Source organism: Arvicola amphibius, chromosome 12 (genome assembly GCF_903992535.2).
Source record: "Arvicola amphibius chromosome 12, mArvAmp1.2, whole genome shotgun sequence".
In the NCBI taxonomy this organism is placed as follows: Eukaryota; Metazoa; Chordata; class Mammalia; order Rodentia; family Cricetidae; genus Arvicola; species Arvicola amphibius.
In genome coordinates this window covers 22,850,411-22,868,698 of record NC_052058.2, presented here as the reverse complement: position 1 = coordinate 22,868,698, position 18,288 = coordinate 22,850,411, and the positions used below count along the sequence as shown (strand labels likewise).

At 55.0% G+C, this 18,288-nt stretch overlaps 8 non-coding genes across 8 annotated transcripts; 5 read left to right on the top strand and 3 right to left on the bottom strand.

The window, feature by feature from the left end:
* Positions 1 to 1,345: 1,345 nt before the first annotated feature.
* Trnag-gcc lies at positions 1,346 to 1,416 on the bottom strand. The gene has a single exon. It is a non-coding gene; the product is annotated as a tRNA-Gly (tRNA).
* Positions 1,417 to 3,609: 2,193 nt separating this feature from the next.
* Positions 3,610 to 3,681, top strand: Trnag-ucc. Its single transcript has one exon. It is a non-coding gene; the product is annotated as a tRNA-Gly (tRNA).
* Positions 3,682 to 4,077: 396 nt separating this feature from the next.
* On the top strand, positions 4,078 to 4,149 carry Trnae-cuc. Its single transcript has one exon. It is a non-coding gene; the product is annotated as a tRNA-Glu (tRNA).
* Positions 4,150 to 8,344: 4,195 nt separating this feature from the next.
* Positions 8,345 to 8,415, bottom strand: Trnag-gcc. Its single transcript has one exon. It is a non-coding gene; the product is annotated as a tRNA-Gly (tRNA).
* A 1,799-nt stretch (positions 8,416 to 10,214) lies between these two features.
* On the top strand, positions 10,215 to 10,286 carry Trnad-guc. Its single transcript has one exon. It is a non-coding gene; the product is annotated as a tRNA-Asp (tRNA).
* Positions 10,287 to 11,492: 1,206 nt separating this feature from the next.
* Positions 11,493 to 11,564, top strand: Trnae-cuc. Its single transcript has one exon. It is a non-coding gene; the product is annotated as a tRNA-Glu (tRNA).
* A 503-nt stretch (positions 11,565 to 12,067) lies between these two features.
* Trnag-gcc lies at positions 12,068 to 12,138 on the bottom strand. Its single transcript has one exon. It is a non-coding gene; the product is annotated as a tRNA-Gly (tRNA).
* A 6,052-nt stretch (positions 12,139 to 18,190) lies between these two features.
* On the top strand, positions 18,191 to 18,262 carry Trnag-ucc. The gene has a single exon. It is a non-coding gene; the product is annotated as a tRNA-Gly (tRNA).
* The last annotated feature ends 26 nt before the right edge of the window (positions 18,263 to 18,288 follow it).

Sequence of the window (18,288 nt, the reverse complement as noted above, 5' to 3'; positions counted from 1 at the left end):
CTCAGTGTCTGTGCTGCTGGGGTTCTATTTAGGAAGTGGTTCCCTGTGCCAATGTGTTCAAGTGTACTTCCCTCTTTCTCTCCTGTAAGGTTCAGTGTAGCCGGCTTTATGTTGAGGTCTTTGATCCATTTGGACTTGAGTTTTGTGCATGGTGATATATAGGGGTCTATCTTCATTCTTCTACATGTGGATATCCAGTTATGCCAGCACCATTTGATAAATATACTTTCTGTTTCCATTTGAGATTTTTTTGCTTCCTTGTCAAAAGATGATGGGTCTTTATTCGCACATGTAGGGTATTGTCTTGATTCACAAGGAGTGTGGGGAGGGAAATGAAGGAAGGAGTCTGTGGACACCCTGAGCTCGCTGGAGTAGGCTTTGAGCCTTGCAGGTCAATCGGGCCTGTATAGGGAAGCTCCCTGGACAAACAACTTGCCAATGAACAGCCTGCGCGAGCCTAGGTCTCAGAAGGCCAGGGGTCAGTGCGGGACCTGCAAGGAAGGGCCATCTTGGCACAGGAGGACCTAGATGGAGCTGAGCATGTTTGTGCTTCTCTGGTCTGCAAGCTGTCGGCTTCCCTGAGATTGTGTGTGTGTGCGCGTGTGTTTCTGGTGGGTGTGGTTGTTTGTGTATGACTGGGAGAGAGAGAGACAGAGAGACAGACAGAGAGAGAGACAGAGAGAGACAGAGAGACAGAAACAGAGACAGAGACAGAAAGAGAGAGAGAGACAGAGACAGAGAGAGAGAGAGAGAGAGAGAGAGAGAGAGAGAGAGAGAGAGAGAGAGAGAGAGAGAGAGGCCTCCTGCCAACTGCCTTTGCCCGGGAGCTTAAAGCTCTCTGGGCTCTCCAAGAGTTGCTGTTGGCGAAGGATTAGAGGACAGAAGGCACCTGGTCCGCTGAGGGACTGTCCCTTGGCAAAGGATTCAGAACAGGGTCTGGGGCTAGGGAAGTGTTTGAGGTCCAGGCCAAGAGAGGTTCACCAAGGACGTGTCCATTGTGGGAGAGCTAGGCTGTGCGTGGACGGCACTGTGGAGTGGGAGGCTGGTTGTGTGGGGTGTGAGTGACGGAGTCGAGTTATAAGAAAGGTGGAGGTGCTGGATGGCGGCTGCGACTGTGTGCACATGGGAGGGTTGGTATGTCATGTGGTTTGAAGAAGTGGAGTGGTAACAAGGAAGCTGTAGCAGAGCGATGTTTAGGATGTTGAGGAGAGAGGACTAGGCTGATGGGCTGTGGCTGGATCGCTGGCATTCTGCTGTCGCTGTGGCTGGGCAGGAGATGTCCTGTGCACCCTGTGCATTGGGGACTGGGGCAGTGCGTGCATGAGGAGCAAAAGGAACTGGACTGTGCATGGGCCGGGAATCGAACCCGGGCCTCCCGCGTGGCAGGCGAGAATTCTACCACTGAACCACCCATGCCATATCCCGTATTGTCACCTGACTGCTGTCACAGCCTGGTCGCCAAGACCAGCTAATTCCTCTTTTCCCCTGACAGCTAGATGCCTGGCCTTGGCCCATGGACCAAGCAGGCAAGAACTGGAGAGTCCCAGGACCAGACTGAGGCTCGGAGGCTGAGCCGAGCCTCTCCCTCTCCGGGACGCCTAGGTCCCATCTCAACCCTGCCTCTCCCTGCGTGGCAGCCGAGGAGCTAGCGAGCCAGCGCGCTTGCGGGCCGGCGGGTAGGCGGGCACCCGTTTGGCTCTGCACGCGGCAAGGGCGAGCAGGTGTGCGTTGGCGACAGCCACCTGCGCACAGAAGAAACCTGGACGAGCACAGCCCGAGAGGATGGGCCCGGTGGGCGTCTCCCACAGGAGGTGGAGGAGCAGGAACTAGCAGGAAAGAGGTAGTGAGCGCGAAGGCCAGGCCAGGAAGTGAGGGTGTCGGGTCGGGGTGGACGAGGTTCTGTTAGCACCGGGCAGGCCGGCTGGGCTGGCACGGTGCTCAGGACCGGCCCCCACACGGACTCGAGCCTCTCCCTCCTCGGAGGTGGCTTTAGCAAGGCATACATCACGTGCAGCAGCTGCTGCCCTCCAGTAACTGTCGGGTGTTGAGAGCAGGGCGCTCCTCCAAGTTCAGGAGTGTGAGGGAAGAATGCGGGTGTGAGGGGAGAGTCGGCGGCGCCAGAGCGGCGTGGGAAGAGGGTCACACACGTGTCTGTTGGGGTGGGAGCGGGTGGCAAAAAAGGAAAGGCTGGCCGGGCGGTGGTGGCACACGCCTTTAATCCCAGCACTCGGGAGGCAGAGGCAGAGGCAGGCGGATCTCTGAGTTCGAGGCCAACCAGGTCTACAAGAGCTAGTTCCAGGACAGGCTCTAGAAACTACAGGGAAACCCTGTCTCGAAAAACCAAAAAAAAAAATGGGGGGGAGGCTGTCAGGAGTGGGATTTGAACCAACTCGTACAGGGGAGACTGCGTACTGAACGCAGGGACTTAGAACCTAGGCCACCCCGATGGCGCGTCTAGGTGCACAGAGGAACTGATATGTCGGGGCGCCCTGGCTGGTGCGGGTCTGGTTGCTCAGGCAGCGGGCGTGGAGCGGCTTCCACCGCGTACATATCGAGATGTTGCTAGGCGCCAAAGTCGCTCCTTGTCCCTGTCCCGGTCCCTGTCCCGAAGCTGGTCAGGCTCTCCTCACCACCCCAGCCCACAAGCGCGGCCGCCCAGCAACGTCTCACGGGGCCAGGACAGTACCAGCTGGCTGGACGCGGTGGTTGCTCAGGGCTGCGGGTCTGAGTCCTGGTGGGAGGGGCGTCGCGGAGAATTTGGTGCTAGGTGCGGAGGTCGGCCCTGCTTCGGAGGAAGGGTGGCAGGTCAGCGAAGCGAGTCGGATATGGCCGGCAGTCTCAGTGGCCACCAAGTGGTAGTCCTGGCCGTCATCCTTGTTAGTATACTGGTGAGTATCCCCACCTGTTACCCGGGAGACAGGGGTTTGATTCCCCGACCGGGAGACACACCATCCTTTTTGGCCCCTCGTCCCAATGCCAGTCCTCTGGCCCAATAGCTGTGCTCCGGCCACCCACTGCTAGGCCGGCCCAATGCCTCCCGGCCGTCGAGTCCCTAGGGTGGTGCCTGGCCCTGGACTCTGACGCCTGGGAACGCTTCCTCTTCTCCCCCCATCCATCAAGAGCGGCGGGGCGGGTGTCAGAGACGGAGGCCTGCGACCCTCGGTGCCTGAGCTACCACTGTGCCAGGCGGCTCTGGGTGGTGACGTGCCCGCTCGATGTTGTCCCGGCTGCTCCCTGGCTCCGTGGCCCTCGTAGCCTGAGCTGCCCTGGGCAGACCCAGGACAGCGGGTTGCTGCAGTCAGGAGGCGAGAGCGCCGCGCAGCACAGGCGTGTGCGTGAGAGAAGCGCGGGTGGCATGGGAAGGAGAGGAACAACGTGCGCTCGGCGGCAGAGGCCCGGTTGGGGTTGGAGTTGGAGTTGGTGTCGGTGTCGGTGTTGTGTTCGGCTTCGGCTTTGACTTTGAGGTCGGGACACTGGTGGGAAGACCTGGCTTTGACTTTGAGGTCGGGGCAGCGGTGGGAAGACCTGGTAGGCGACTGCAACATCGTCGCCATCCGCTGGCTGGTGACAGTTCCCGGAGTTGTTTGTTTGCACAGTCGTAGCTGTATGGCGTTGGTGGTATAGTGGTGAGCATAGCTGCCTTCCAAGCAGTTGACCCGGGTTCGACTCCCGGCCAACGCATGGTACTCTCCTTTTGCCAAGGTTCAGCTTTTGCCTGTCCCGACACTGCGTGGCAGGCCAAACGACCACACAATGGGAGGATGCTCTACACCTTTTGAGAGGGTGGCGAGCCGGAGCAGAACGGCCGGGACTAGGCGTCATACAGGGAAGTGGTGTCCTGTTTGCCGAAGAAGCAACAGAGGTCACGGGGCACCGGGCAGCTAGCAGGGCAGGGAGGGGACCGACAGGGCCAGGGGGCACGGGCAGGCGCCGATCGATCACATGTGCGCCGAATGCTAGCCGCGTATTGCCCGGCGGGCAGCTGGGGCGAGCAGCTGGCAGTCAGCTCCTAAACGGGTTGAGATTCTTTCTGGCTGCCGGGGAGAGGTGGGCGCCGTCGGTGTTGTTTTCTGTCGCTCCCTGGTGGTCTAGTGGTTAGGATTCGGCGCTCTCACCGCCGCGGCCCGGGTTCGATTCCCGGTCAGGGAAGCTTCTCTTATTCCTCATCCCGACACCTTGAAAACTTCTTGACACCTATTCTGCAAGAATGGCCCCACTACCCCCACCTCACCTTTCCTACCTTTTGCCCTACAGCTCCGCCGCCAGACCCTGCTTGTCTGCTCCACTCCACCCTCCCTAGCAACCCAACAACCTACAGCCTCACCCGCGCTCCCTACCCGCACACTCACCAAACTTTAACTAGCTTCCCACTCACGCCAACCCTCTCTTTTCCTGCACACACCAACTCCTCAGCACTTGTCCAGCTAAGCCCTGTTGCAGCCCGATACAACCAGCCTACAAACTGCCACGATCACACGGACGACACACAAATACACACACACACCCCAACATTCAACTTTCCTGCTCAAGCTCCCGACCCATTCCTGGAGCCCATCTTGTCTCCACCTCACTCTATCGCCTGCTCTTAGGTCTCCGAGAAACCGTGTAGTTCGCCCCACCTGCCACACCTGCATCACACGCTCCCTGGGACCTGCTCTTCACAACTGAGCGCAGACTTCAAACAAATGAAGGGATTCTTTCCTGTCTACAGTGTGAGTGTGTGTGAGTGTGGTTTTGTGTTTGTGTGTTAGTATGTATGTGTGTGTCTGTCAATACGTCCATCTGTTTGTCTGTTTATATTCTCTCCTTCTCTGTGTGTATTTGAGTGACCCTAGGCATGTTTGTATGTATGTATGTATGTATGTGTGTATGTATGTATGCATGTGTATCTTGCAAACTCCAGGGTCTCTAAGTGATCGTTTATGGTGGCAGTGTTGCTATGAGATCGGGAGGAGGGCGCGAGTCAGGCTGTGAGTGGGGGTGCTCTGTTGGGTCGTGTTGATTCCGGGCAGAAGGCACCTAGTGTGTTTACTAAGCTTCCACATCGCCCCAGGGCAGACAGTGCGCAACCCCAGGCCTGATTTCCTCAAAAGACCCAGAGGGGCTTGGTTGAGCTGAGGCCACGCCTGGCTGTTTTAAGGGCGCTGTTTCTGCAGCTCCTTGTGTGCACGGGCAAGCAGTGCAGCTGTAGGTGCTGGTGCGAGTCGGGATATTGGATCGGATGTTCACCTACGAAGGAGGATGAGATGAAGGACAGACAGGCCTTTTTCCCACCCGACCTAAACCCAGTCCTTCCCTGAACCCTTCCCAATAGAGGACAGGGAAAGACACCTATCTCGACCTGGATCTGGGAAGGGTCTGTCCAGTAAGCTGCCGGGCCAGTTGTGTGGCTCCCATGAGACCGCTATGGGGGAAAAAAAAAAAAAAAAAAAAAAACACCAGACAAGCCAAAGCTAGCAAGTGTGCTAATGGGGTCGTGGCATGCCAAAGGCAAGGATCCACGCTTGCCTCTGTGCTCCCTGGTTTCTTGTCAGCTCCGCCCTTCTGGCTGGGAAGAGGGACTCTGCTGGGAGAAAAGGTCTCTCTAGCATGGGCCTGCGATGAATGAATGATCCAATAATTGCTGTGGGACAGACAGCACACAGGGGGAGGTTTGGTGGTTGGGGTGCCAGGGCACATCCGGAAGGGTTGTGGCCAGGGGCGTGCCATCCTTGGGCAGGTGGTCCTTAGGTGTAGGGCAGCAGGCTGAGCAAGCCAGGTGGGAGGACTCCCCCAACGACAGCTACCTACCGCATCAGTTCCTGCCTCTGCTTTCCTAATGGGGCTGCCCTCTGTGAAGGACTTAGGAGCCTAAGAATCCAACACTTTCTCCACCCAAGCTGCTTTTGGTCGTGGTGTTTGATGGCAACAATCCCAAGCCTAACTCAATGATTCCTTTGTTAAGTGTTCTCTGTTTAGGTTTTTACTCCATTTTTTTATTGGATTATGTGTTGTTTTGGTGTCCAATCTCTCGAGTCCTTTGTATATTTTGAAGATCAGACCTCTATCCGGTGTGGGGTTGTTGACAATCTTTTCCGATTCTGTAGGCTGTCATTTTGTCTTGTTGACCGCGTCCTTTGCTTTACAGAAGCTTTTCAGTTTCAGGAGGTCCCATTTATTAATTTTTTCTCTCAGTGTCTGTGCTCCTGGGGTTCTATTTAGGAAGTGGTTCCCTGTGCCAATGTGTTCAAGTGTACTTCCATCTTTCTCTTCTGTAAGGTTCAGTGTGGCCGGCTTTATGTTGAGGTCTTTGATCCATCTGGACTTGAGTTTTGTGCATGGTGATAGACAGGGGTATATCTTCATTCTTCTACATGTGGATATGCAGTTATGCCAGCAACACTTGATAAATATGCTTTCTTTTTCCATTTGAGATTTTTTGCTTCCTTGTCAAAATATGCTAGGTCTTTAGTTGCATATGTAGGGTATTATCTTGATTTGCAAGTGGTGTGGGAGGGAACATGAACAGAGGAGGTGGGCAGTGTTCTCACACTGGATAAGAGAGCCAGCAAGCAGCCCTCATGCCAGTCCTCTGCTCCAATTCCTGCCTCTAGGTCTCTCACCCCACCCTGCTTACAAGCTTCAAACCCCAGGCCCCTGACCCCCATGAAATCCTGCCCAACCTTCCCCACCAATCTCCACATCCACCAGTGTGGCATTAAGGATGCCTAGGAAGAAATAAAACCATCTCACCTCAAGGTTTCTCTAGTCACAGATTTGATCAGAATATGACGTAGTCCTGTTCCCTACTCAGAAATAAATGTGTAAGAATCACAGCAGATGGTCCCAGGACCTGTTAGAGGAGATGAGGCTGCCTCTGCTTCTTTCCATTTTCAACTCCTCATCAACCCAACACCTCCATACCTCAGCACCTCCACAACCACCACCACCACCACCTCAACCATTAGCAACAGTTGCAACAGCAGCAGCCACCAGGGTAAAAACCTCATCTCCAAGCACCAACATTGGGTCTCTCTTGTTCTTGGTCAGCTACCTTCTTTGAGCTGTAACTGTTGACAAGAGTCAGCCGAAGAGCCCCAGTTGGTTCTGTTTCTGGGTACTCGTTAGAAAAGAAAAAAAAAACTGAGGTGGTCAAGACCATTCCCACTCGCCGTTCTTCAGGCTGGTCAAGGACTGAGGGATGGCAGAGGGCAGTCTGTCTCCTGTGGCGAGACAGGCCCTTTGTCTGCCGCTGGGTGGTGGATGAGTCCGGTGACAGGTAGCGAACGTTTTCCTTCGTGGTACCCACCGCAGTCGAGCTCAAAGAAGATAAGGACCGCAGGAAGTGACACACAGTCCAAGGCTTGGGAGGCTGGAGAAGGTGTGCAACAGGGAGTCTGTGGACACCCTGAGCTTGCTGGAGTAGGCTTTGAGCCTTGTCGTTCAATCGGGCCCGGATAGGGAAGCTCCCTGGACAGACGACTTGCCAATGTGCAGCCTGCACGAGCCCAGGTCTCAGAAGGCCAGGGGTCAGTTCGGGACCTGCGAGGAAGAGCCATCTTGGCAAGGAGGACTTTCAATGGAGTTGCGCATGTTTGTGCTTCTCTGGCCTGCGTGCCGTAGGCTTCCCTGAGTTTGTGTTTCTGTTCCTCTCTCTCTCTCTCTCTCTCTCTCTCTCTCTCTCTCTCTCTCTCTCTCTCTGTGTGTGTGTGTGTGTGTGTGTGTGTGTGTGTGTGTGTGTGTGTGTTTCTGGTAGGTGTGGTTGTTTGTGTGTTGGTGTGAGAGATAGAGAGAGAGGAGGGGGAGGGCCTCCTGCTGGCTGCAGTCCGGATCTCTGAAGCTCTCTAGGCTCTCCAAGCTTTGCTGTTGGCAAAGGATTAGAGGAGAGAAGGCACCTGGTCCCCTGTGGGACTGTCCCTTGGCAAAGGAGGCAGAACAGGGTCTGGGGCTAGGGAGGCGTTTGAGGTACCGGCCAAGAGAGGTTCACCAAGTAAGTGTCCATTGTGGGAGAGCCAGGCTGTGCGTGGACGGCACTGTGGAGTGAGAAGCCGGCGGTGTGGGGTGTGAGTGACGAGGTCGAGTTATAAGAAAGGTGGAGGCACTGGATGGCGGCTGCGACTGTGTGCACGTGGGAGGGTGAGTATGTGAGGTGGTTGGAAGAAGTGGAGTGGTAAGGCAGCTGTAGCAGAGAGATGGTTAGGGCTGGTCATGGCGTCTGAGTTGAGGAGAGAGAGAGGACTAGGCTGATGGACTGTCGCTGGATCACTGGCATCCCGCTGTTGCTGTCCCTAGGGAGATGTCCTGTGCACCCTGTGCATTGGGGACTGGGGCAGTGCGTGCATGAGGAGCAAAAGGGGCTGGACTGTGCATGGGCCGGGAATCGAACCCGGGCCTCCCGCGTGGCAGGCGAGAATTCTACCACTGAACCACCCATGCCATGATCTAGGGAATTACCTGACTGCTGTCACAGCCTGGGTCCACGACCAGCTAGCTCCTCTTTTCCCCTGACAGCTAGATGCCTGGCCTTGGCCCCATGGACCAAGCAGGCAAGCCTGCCGACCAAGGACAGGAGAGTCCCGGGACCAGACTGAGGCTTGGTGCCTGCGCTGCGCCTCTCCGGTCTCCGGGATGCCTAGGTCCCATCTCAACTCTCCCTCTCACTGCGTGCCAGGCGAGGAGCTTGTGGGCCGGCGGGTGGGCGGGCACACGGTTGGCTGTGCACAGCAAGGGCCAGCAGGTGTGTGCTGGCGAAGGCCACCTGCGCACAGAAGAAGCCTGGACAAGCACAGCCGGAGAGGTTTGGCCCGGTGGGCTTCTCCATCAGTTGCTAGAGGAGCAGGAACGAACAAGAATGAGGTGGTGAGCGGGAAGGCCAGGCCAACCAGTGCGGGTGTCGGGTCAGCGTGGACGAGGTCCTCTGTTTGCACCGGGCCGGCCGGCTGGGCTGGCACGGTGCTCAGGACCGGCCGCCTCAGGGACTCGAGCCTCTCCCCTCCCCGGAGGTGGCTTTAGCAAGGCGTCCAGCACGCGCTGCAGCCGCTGCCCTCCAGTAAGTGTCCGGTGTTGAGAGATGGCCGCTTCTCCAGGCTCTGGCGTGTGAGGGAAAGATGCGGGCAGGAGGGGAGTGTCGGTTGAGTCGGAGCGGCGGTGGAAGGGGTACGCACGGGTTTGTCGGGTGGCAAAAAAAAAAGGGGAGGTTATTAGGAGTGCGATTCGAACCCACGCCTCTAGGGGAGACTGTGACCTGAACGCAGTGCCTTAGACGGCTCGGCCATGCTGATTGCGGATGTGGGCGAACAGCGGACCTGCCGTGTCGGGGCGCCCGGGCTGGTGCGTGTCTGGGTGCTCAAGCTGCGGGCGCGGAGCGGCGTCCACTTCCTCCACGTCGAGAGGTTGCTAGGTGCCAAACTCGGTCTCTGTCCCTGTCCCTGTCCCTGTCCCTGTCCCGGTCCCTGTCCCGGATCTGGTCAGGCTCCCCGCACCACCCTAGTCCCACGGGCCGCACAGCAACCGGACCAGCGTCTCTTCCCGGCATGGGCGGAACCAGGGGGCGGGACTCGGTGGTCGCACAGGGCTGCCGGTCTGCGTCCTGGTGGAAGGGACGTTCTGTCCGCGTCGGGGGAGACTTTGGGGTTCGGTGCAGAGGTCGGCGGTGCTTCGGAGGCAGGGTTGCAGGCCAGCTAAGCGTGTCAGAGATGGCCGACTGTCTCCCTGGCGGCTGCTTCCTTGTGAAAGACCCCCGAAGAGGACCTTCCCTCAGGAGGAGACCCCGGAACCCAGGGATCAAGCCGAGACCACGGATGCAAACGGCAAAAGGTTTATTAGGAGTACACAGGTACCTGCGGGCGGCAAAGTCTTTCGGAGGACTTGCCCGCCGCTAGGCAAGGTGACCCCCCTTTTTATAGGGTAGGGGAAGCAAAAGCGCGCGTACAGAAGCAGATGCCTGGTTACAGGGTTGTCATTGGTGGATTCAAATAGGGTGGTCGGTTCACCTTGGAGACATGCAGGGGACTCAGATAATAGCTAACTTGGCCCTATCTAGGGTGTGGAACGGGTCCCAGGGACTTTCTATTCCCCGTTTGGGGCCAGATGGCTGACCACAGATATCTTTTTGGCGCCTAAGGGCCCTAACCTTTCATCTGCCCTGTTTGTGCAGGCCCTGCGAAATGGCGTAACTGCTGCTAGCTTATTGTCTTTGGGTAGAGGTTTCAGGGGTCTTTCACTTGTTTTCGTCGTCCTCGTTAGTATAGTGGTGAGTATCCCCGCCTGTCACGCGGGAGACCGGGGTTCGATTCCCCGACGGGGAGATATACTTACTTTTTTAGCCTCCTGTTTAGTCAGTCGGGCGGCCCTTGGCCCACTGGCCATCCTTGCTTCCTTGGCCCCATGCCCCACTGCCAGGACAGTGGTCCTCTGGCCCCAGAGCCGGGCTTCCGAGCCCACTGCCAGGCCAGCCCACAAGCCTCCCGGCCGTCGGGTCCCTGGCCTGGAGCTTGGTCTAGGTCTCTGACGCCTGAGAACCCACCCTCTTCTCCCCCACACCGCGACGAGGCGGCGGAGGCGGGTGTCAGAGCAGGTGGCATGCGACCCTCAGTGCCTGAGCCACCGCTGTGCCAGTCGGCTCTGGGTGGTGATGTGTCTGCTCGGTGTTGTCCCGGCTGCTCCCTGGCTCACGTGGCCCTCATTGCATGAGCTGCTCTGGCCGGACCCAGGGAGAAGGGTTGTTGCAGTCAGGAGGCAAGAGCACCGTGCAGTACAGGGGAGAACCGTGCAGTACAGGGGAGAACCGCCTGTGGCATGGAACGTCGAGGAACAACGCATGCTCGGCGGCGGAGGCCCCGGCTGGGGTTGGCGTGGGTTTCGGTGTCGGTGTCGTTGTTGGTGTCGGTGTCTTCGTCGGTGCTGGCTTCTGCTTTTGAGGTTGGGGCCATCGTGGGGAGGACCAGGTAGGCGACCGCGACATCGTTGCAGTCCACTGGCGAGTGGCAGTCCCTGGCATCGTGTCTGGGGTGGCGGGGAGCCTGGTGGCTCTGTGGCGTTGGTGGTATAGTGGTGAGCATAGCTGCATTCCTAGCAGTTGACCCGGGTTCGATTCCCGGCCATGCACGGCACCCTCCTTTTGCCAAGGTTCAGGGCCAAAAGTGGCCCTGTCCTCCAGTGCCTCTTTGCCTGTCCCGACACTTCGAGGCAGGCTAAACGACCACACAATGGGAGGAGGCTCTACACCTTTTGAGAGGATGGAGAGCTGGAGCAGAACGGCCAGGCGATGCTTCATAACGGGAAGTGGCGTCCTGTTTGCCGAAGAAACGATAGAGGTCACGGGCACCGGGCAGCTAGAAGGGCAGGTAGGGGCCAGGGGGCACGGGCAGGCGCCGATCGATCGCATGGGCGCCGAATGCCAGCCGCGTATTGCCCGGCGGGCGGCTGGGGCGAGGGGCTGGCAGTCAACTGCTAGACTGGCTGAGATTCTGGCTGCCTGCGAGAGGCAGGCGCCGTAGATATGTTTCTGTCACTCCCTGGTGGTCTAGTGGTTAGGATTCGGCGCTCTCACCGCCGCGGCCCGGGTTCGATTCCCGGTCAGGGAAGCTTCTCTTCTTCCTCTCTGAAACTTTGCCTCCTGATACCTCGCGCACTTCTTGACACCTGTCCTGCAAGGCTGGCCCCACTACCCCCACATCACCTTTCCTTTTGCCCAATAGTGTCACCATCAGACCCTGCTGGTCTGCTCCACTCCACCCTCCCTAGCAACCCAACAGCCTACAGCCTCACCTGCGCTCCCTATCCGCACACTCACCAAACTTTTCCTAGCTTCCCACTCACGCCCACCCTCTTTTTTCCTGCACACACCAACTCCTCAGCGCCTGTCTGGCTAAGTCCTGTTGCTACCCGATACAACCAGCTGTAGCAGAGTGATGTTTAAGGCGGGTCATGGCGTCTGAGTTGAGGAGAGAGGACTAGGCTGATGGTCAGGCGCTGGATAAGTGGTAAGCTGCTGTCGCTGTGGCTGGGCAAGACATGTATGTCCTGTGCACCCTGGGCATTGGGGACTGGGGCAGTGCGTGCATGAGTAGCAAAAGGGATTGGACTGTGCATGGGCCGGGAATCGAACCCGGGCCTCCCGCGTGGCAGGCGAGAATTCTACCACTGAACCACCCATGCCATGTGCTAGGCTGTCACCTGACCGCTTTCACAAGCCTGGGCTCCAGGACCAGGCTAGCCCCCCTTTTTCCCTGACAGCTAGATGCCTGGCCTTGACCCCCTGGACCAAGCAAGCAAGCACTCCGGCCAAGGACAAGAGAGACCCGGGACCAGACTGAGGCTGGGTGGCTGAGCTGTGCCTCTCCTCTCTCTGGGAGGCATAGGTCCATCTCAACCCTGCCTCTCCCTGCGTGCCAAGCGAGGAGCTAGAGAGCCAGAGCGCTTGCAGGCCGGCGGGTGGGCGGGCACCCGGGTGGCTGTGCGCGCAGCAAGGGTCGGCAGGTGTGCGCTGGCGACGGCCACCTGTGCACAGAAGAAGCCTGGACGAGCACAGCCTGAGAGGATGGGCCCGGTGGGCGTCTCCCGCAGGAGCTGGAGGAACAGGAATGAGCAGGAGAGGTAGTGAGCTCGAGGGCCAGGCCAAGGAGTGCGGGTTTCGGGTCGAGGCGGACGAGTTCCTCTGTTGGCAAGGAGCTGGCCGGCTGGGCTGGCACGGTGCTCAGGACCGGCCCCAACATGGACTCGAGCCTCTCCCCTCCCAGGAGGTGGCTTTAGCAACTCGTAGAAGCTCAACTAGTGCTTCTGCCCATGCTTCGCTCTACTAATCCATTCTTTGCTCTACTAATCCATTCTTTAAACAAGATCAAGGAGTTAAGGGGTTTGGCTCCACAGGATTCCCTGGAGCTTTTTGGGTCTCTAGTTTAGAGAACCGACCCACGCTTACATTAACAATCAATGGGAAAAGGTTCCAAGGCCTTCCAGATACAGGGGCTGATTCTTCTGTGATTGCTAAAAAACACTGGCCTGCAGCCTGGCCTCTACAGCCAGCCCCCACGACATTACAGGGGGTAGGAATGGCCAGTTCTCCAGAGTGCAGTACTCAGTATTTAGATTGGGAGGATGAAGAAGGCCATAAGGGCATTTTCAAACCATTTGTCCTGGAACACCTTCCTCTTAATTTGTGGCGAAGATATGTTTTGCAAGCTATGGGAGCAGTTCTGACCCCTGAACCTGTGCAGCGCATGCTATCTAACCAGGGCTTTGTCCCTGGTCGGTGTTTGAGCAAAAATCTACAGAGAGATGTGCAGATTTTAGCGGACAAGAAACTAATACAACAGTTACCTGGACAGCGTACAGGGTTTGGAAATTTTTCTTAGGGGCCATTGCAGAGCAGCCAAAAAGCATTCCCATAAAATGAAAAACTGAAAAACCTGTATGGATAAAGCAATGGCCTCTAAGTAAGGTGAAATTACAGGCTACTCATACTCTGGTCCAGGAACAGCTAGAGGCAGGGCGCATAGTGCCATCCACTTCTCCTGGAACACTCCTATCTTTGTTATTAAGAAAAAGTCTGGTAAATGGAGGCTGCTGCAAGATCTTAGAGCAGTAGATGATTGTATGGAAATAATGGGGGCAACTCAATCTGGGTTGTCTCTGCTTGTGGGTATTTCTGCAGGATACCATCTTTTAGTTATTGACCTGAAGGATTGTTTTTTCACCATTCCCTTGCATCCAAAAGACTCTGATAAATTTGCTTTCAGTGTACCGTCTATAAATTTCAAAGAACCATACAGGCGCTACCAATGGGTAACATTGCCCCAGGGCATGGCCAATAGTCCTGTCATTTGCCAAATGTTTGTGGCCCAGGTTATTGCCCCAATAAGGTATAAATATTCTCAACTGTATGTAATTCACTATATGGATGACATCCTATTACCTGGACAGGACCCAGAGATAGTCCTTGAGGCTTTTGCTGATTTTCAAGAATGCCTAGCACGTGCTGGTTTAATGATTGCTTCTGAAAAGGTACAACAACAGTTTCCATATCAATACCTGGGGCATCAGTCGTTGCAGACAGGAGTAAAACCACAGAAAGTTACTCTTCGCTTAGATAAACTACAAACTTTAAATGATTTTCAAAAATTGCTTGGAGACCTCAACTGGGTCCGGCCCAGTCTGGGAATTCCTACTGGGGACTTAAAACCACTTTTTGACATTCTGCAGGGGAATCCAGACCCAACCTCCTTTCGTGAGTTGACACCTCAGGCAAGACAATATATTACTTTAATTGAGGAAAAGCTTGCCTCTGCTCATATTCATTATATTGACTATAGTCAGCCGTTGCTATTGATAATTTTTCCTTCTCAGTATAGTCCTACTGGAGTTTTTTGGCAGCAAGGACCCATCCTATGGGTACATGAGCATGTGTCACCTGTAAAAATTGTTATCTCATACCCATCAGCTGTGCTACATGTTATTCAGAAAGGGTATAAACTTAGTTTACAAACCTTTGGAATGTTACCTGATAAGGTTATTACACCATATACCCAGGCAGAAATAACTTGGTTGCAAAATTTTGCTGAAGATTGGACCTTGTTTTTATGCACTAATCCCTGCAAGTTTGATAATCATTATCCTTCTGATAAGTTGGTCACCTTTTTCAAAAATCATCCGGTATGTTTCCCTAAAGTTATTTTTTATAGCCTCTGGCAGGGGCTCAGAATGTGTTTACTGATGGGTCTTCCACAGGGAGAGCTGTGGTAGCCTCCCCTCCTGATTTTGATACTCAGCCTGTTGATACTAAATCTGCTCAGGTGGCTGAATTGATCGCTGTACAAATGGCCTTAGAGAAATATGCTGATATTCCATTTAACCTTTTTACTGACAGTCAGTATATAAGCAAAATTCTTACACCTTTGGAAACTGCAGCTTATATTGCCTCTGTATCTCAAGTCCAGACGCAGTTATTGGCTATTCAAACTTTGCTTTGGGCCCGATCTGTTCCCATTTATGTTGGGCATTTACGGGCTCATACTGACCTCCCTGGTCCCTTGAGCAAGGGGAATGCATTGGCTGATCAGCTTACCCGCCAAATTTGTGCCGTTAGTCTAAAATCTTATGAAGCCGCGAAAAAAGCTCATAATCGTTTTCATCTCAATGCTGGGTCATTAAGATTTCATTTTAAAATATCTCGAGAGCAAGCCACTGATATTGTTAAAGAATGTTCTCTGTGTACAGAACTTTTAACTGTTCCCCATTTGGGAATTAATCCTCGTGGGCTTGCTCCTAATCATTTATGGCAAATGGATGTCACCCATGTTCCTTCTTTTGGGCGTTTACAATATGTTCATGTAACCGTGGATACATATTCTCATCTTATTTTTGCCTCAGCTCATACAGGAAAAAAATTACGAGATGTTAAAAGTCACTGTCTCCAGGCTTTTGCCTACATGGGAGTTCCAAAAACTGTAAAAACTGATAATGGGCCAGCCTGCACCAGCACTGGCTTTGCTAAATTTTGCACTGAGTTCTCCATTTCTCATAAAACAGGAATACCTTATAATCCTCAAGAACGAGCTATAGTGGAGCGAGCGCATCATACGCTCAAAGCCTATTTGCATAAAACAAAAAAAGGGGAATATGGTTTCACCCCCAGAGACCATTTGTCTTTTATTTTATACATTTTAAATTTTTTGACTGTTGATGCTCAATCTCATATGCTGCTGACCAGCATTGGCGGCCAGATTCTTCCAGGATGCCTCATGTTAAATGGAAGAATCTAGCAGATGGCACCTGGTATGGTCCAGATCCTGTACTGGTGTGGGGAAGAGGGACTGTTTGTGTTTTCCCACAGGATGCTGACAATCCAATATGGGTACCTGAGCGTCTGGTGCGTGCTGTGGATTTTCCTGTCCAGAAGCCTGAAGACAGGACAGAGCCAAGAGATCAAGTAGACACTGGCTTGTCAACTGAAGAGTTGCTGGGATACTGAGGAGCTGGCTGTGGTGGTCCGTGTGCTAAGGACCTATCTACTCATCCCATGATAATGCAGCCATTGCTGCGGCTGCCAGAGCAGCTAGAGCTGCTGGATTTTCCATTAGTCAGTCAGTTGCTTCTGCTTGCACAATGGATACCCTCTGAGGGCAGGTTGCAAATGCCTTGACCATTCAAATTGAGCGAAATTTACAAATGAATATTGCAGTTAATTTTGCTATTGGTTGTGGTTAAAGTCCACTGCTAGGTTACAGTAAAGGCTTATTGCTCTAATTCACGGACCCTGGAATATACAATTTACAAATTGACTCTTGAGATTATTCTAGTTTACTATACCAGGGTTCCTCCCACCAGAGCTGAGACCTTACTTAAAGGACTCCAATTTGGGCAGACTTATTAAGGATTGAGCAGGCACAGTCTCCTAAGGAGTGCTTATATGTGCTGGAGCATCATCTTCATGGCTTCACGGTGCCAGAGTCAAAGGCAAGCTCAGGTCAATATTGCCACGTGGCAAGTCCTCTTAGCTATCGCTCCAGAGAATCTTTCAGCACAAATCTGGCTGAACTCGATGATGGGTGACTAGTGAGCCAATGACGGGAAAGGTTTTTGGGGGGCTACCCCAACCTAAGACAGGAAATGTGTTTTGACCTGGAGGCTTTCCCATGACGGGTAAGGGGTATTGCCTGACGTCCAACGCCACCCAAGATAGGCCTAGTCATATAATTTATATAAAAAGGGGACCTGTAGGGCCCAGGTCTACCCCTGTTCCTGGGGTGCATCTTGAGGACAGTTTCTGGTCAGCTAACTAAGCATCCTGTTTGTTCTTGTGCTCCCTCTGCCCCGCTTGGTGATTAGCTGTAGGGCATTGTTGACTCCATCATTAGTATGGCAATTTCCCACCTGCCTGGGCGGAAATCCTTGTGCACCAGCCGGGTGTGGTAATTTCCCACCTGTCTGGGTGGAAATCCTTGTGCAGCAGCGAGGTATATAAGGATTTCCCTAAAATTAAATAAACGGCATTCGGCTGATCTCCTTTCGAATGACCCAGGTCTCTTTGTGTGTTTTTTCAATCTCCAGGCTCTTGCCCGACTCGCGAACGGTACAGTGGCAGCGAACTGTACCAAGGGGGTAACACAGAATTGGGTGTTACAGTCCAGCACCCACAGCAGCTGCTGCCCTCCAGTAACTGTCGGGTGTTGAGAGCAGGGGCTCCTCCAGGCTCAGGCGTGTGAAGGAAGGATGCGGGCGTGAGGGGAGTTTTGGCGCCCTGTGGGAACTGCAGCCCCGAGTTATGAGATCCCTGCCCCCCTTTGAGGTGCTTATCTGCTAAGAAAATATAATAAATACCTTCTGCTCCTGGAGCGGGGAAGGAAGGAATTTTGAGTGCATGGTGACCGGTCCTTGATCCCTGCCAGGGTCAGGTTACATTCCCTTCGCAGCCCCCTCCTCATTTGGTGCCATGGTATAAAAGCCAGCCCCAGTAGGACAATAAAAAAGCTGTTCCACCTCAACCTCGTGCTCTGTGCATTCATTCAATCCTGAACCCTCCGCCCACATTCTTGGTTCCAGCCCGCGCTGGCACGGCAGCGCCCCTCGCCCCATTGCCAGGAGAGTGGTCCTCTGGCTCAAGAGCTACGCTCGGGACGCCCACTGCCAGGGCGGCCCACACGCCTCCGGGCCATCGGGTCCCTGGGGTGGCGCCTGGCCCTGGACTCAGACGCCTGGGAACGCTCCCTCTTCTCCCCCATCCCACACCAGCGGTCGGGGCGGGTGTCAGAGCCGGCGGTATGCGACCCTCGGTGCCTGAGCCACCGCTGTGCCAGGCGGCTCTGGGTGGTGACGTGCCCGCGCAATGTTGTCCCGGCTGCTCCCTGGCTCCGTGACCCACGTTGCCTGAGCTGCCCTGGCCGGACCCAGGATAGCGTGTTGCTGCAGTCAGGAGGCGAGAGCGCCGCGCAGCACAGGCGTGTGCAGGCGAGAAGCGCGGGTGGCGTGAGACGGCGAGGAACAACGTGCGCTCGGTGGCAGAGGCCCGTTAGGGTTGGCGTTGGTGTCGGTGTAGGTGTAGGCTTCGGCTTCGGCTTTGACTTTGAGGTCGGGGCAGTGGTGGGAAGACCTGGCTTTGACTTTGAGGTCAGGACAGTGGTGGGAAGACCTGGTAGGCGACTGCAACATCGTCGCCATCCGCTGGCTGGTGACAGTCCCCGGAGTTGTTTGTTTGCGCAGTCGTAGCTGTATGGCGTTGGTGGTATAGTGGTGAGCATAGCTGCCTTCCAAGCAGTTGACCCGGGTTCGACTCCCGGCCAACGCAACCTTTTGCCAAGGTTCAGGGCCAAA